The sequence below is a fragment of the Magnolia sinica genome, chromosome 8, assembly GCF_029962835.1.
Source record: "Magnolia sinica isolate HGM2019 chromosome 8, MsV1, whole genome shotgun sequence".
Taxonomy (NCBI): Eukaryota; Viridiplantae; Streptophyta; class Magnoliopsida; order Magnoliales; family Magnoliaceae; genus Magnolia; species Magnolia sinica.
Window position 1 is genome coordinate 39690705 of NC_080580.1, and position 1874 is coordinate 39692578.

Sequence of the window (1874 nt, forward strand, 5' to 3'; positions counted from 1 at the left end):
CTATCGATTCAACCATCTATTATCACAAGGGTGATCGAGGCTCAACAGACAAATGAGTCGTTACAGGATTACCGAGTAGAGGCAGCATCTGAGAGTCAGACAGATTAACAGATTGGTTCTGATGATGGACTTCGCTTCAGTGGCCGATTATGTTTCTGGGATTTACCTGAGCTGCGCAGAGATCTTATGACCGAGGCACATCGATCGGGGTTTTCTATCCACCCTGGCTCGACGAAGATGTATTGTGATATGGGGAGACAGTATTTTTGGGCAGGAATGAAGCACCAGATCGACATTTTTGTGGCTAACTGTGACACATGCCAGCATGTCAAGGCTGATAATCAGAGACCCCCTGGTCTTTAGTAGCCGTTGAGTGTCTTGATGTGGAAGTAGGAGCACGTATCTACCGATTTTATCATGGGTTTGCCGAGGACTCAGCGTGGTCATGACGTTAACTAGGTTGTAGTAGACCATTTGACGAAGTCGGCACATTTTCTTGCAATTCGTGAGACTTGGCGTTCGGTCCGGCTTATTAAGCTGTTTGCTGATGAGATCGTGATACTGCATGGTGTTCCCTTCTTGATCATTTTAGACCAAGACCCGAAGTTCACATCTCAGTTTTGGGGGAGCTTTTAGAAGCGATGTGTACTAATTTGTAGCTCATCACCGTGTATCATCCACAGACCGATGGGCAGATCGAAAGAGTCAACCAAAACCTTAAGGATATGCTAAGAGCTTGCATGATCGACTTCTCGGGTAGTTAGGATGAGCAACTGCGATTGGCTGAATTCCCATGCAACAACAGCTATCAGTCGATCATTGGCATGACTCTTCTTGAGGCATTATATGGCAGACCATGCAGATCATCGAGTTGTTGGATAGAGAGCAGTGTCTCCTAGGTCCTGAGCTTGTGCAGCAGACGTTAGAGGCTATCGATATCATCAGGTAGAGGATGCGCACAGCTCAGAGCCGGCAGAAGAGTTTTGCTAATTGCCAGCATCGTCCCTTGGAGTTCGCTGTTAGGGACAGAGTGTATCTCAAGGTCTCACCCATGAAGGGTGTAGTTTAATTTGGAGCGAAGGGCAAGCTTGCCCTGAGATTTATAGAACCTTTCGAGATCACTAGGCGTGTTGGTGCCATGGCCTATCAGCTTGCCTTGTCATCTCAGTTGTCTAGCGCCCACAACATTTTTCATGTTTCTATGATGAGGAAGTGTGGGTCAGACGTAGTTCCTATTATTGATTGGCAACCGTTGGAGGTTCGTGAGGATGCTTCTTACATTGAGCAGCCAGTTTGTATCCTTGATCGGAAGGAGAAGGCCCTCCGTACCAAGGTCATTCCCTTAGTGAAGGTGCAATGGGATCACCATTCTGTTAATGAGGCGTCTTGGGAGCGCGAGGCCAAGATTCAAGAGCGCTATCCCCATTTCTTTGATGATTGATTAAATGTTGTATCTTGTATGCTGTCTCCGATTTTATATGATGATGCTTTGTTTCCTCTTTCTTTATTAGTTATGTCTAGTTACGATGATTGTGTAATTTCGAGGATGAAATTTTTATTTGGAGGGGAGAGATGTAAGACCCATATCCTAGTCCGTACCGTTCCGTAGGCTTCTACGATCCTCCCGGTCGAATTTCGGTAACCTTCGACCTGTATCTGATATTTGTGCATGATCTTAAGCCAAGTCTTGCATATCAGAGTCGACTTAACTCAAAACTTGTACCCTAGCGACCGCACCGATGTCGCGGTTCCGACGTCGTGACTTACGCACCGATCTGATACCCGAGCCAGGAGATGTGAGCCCGCATTCATCTCGAGGAAAACGTCGCGCGTTGCAAATTTTGAGAGAATCTCCACAACATGTCACATTAAAT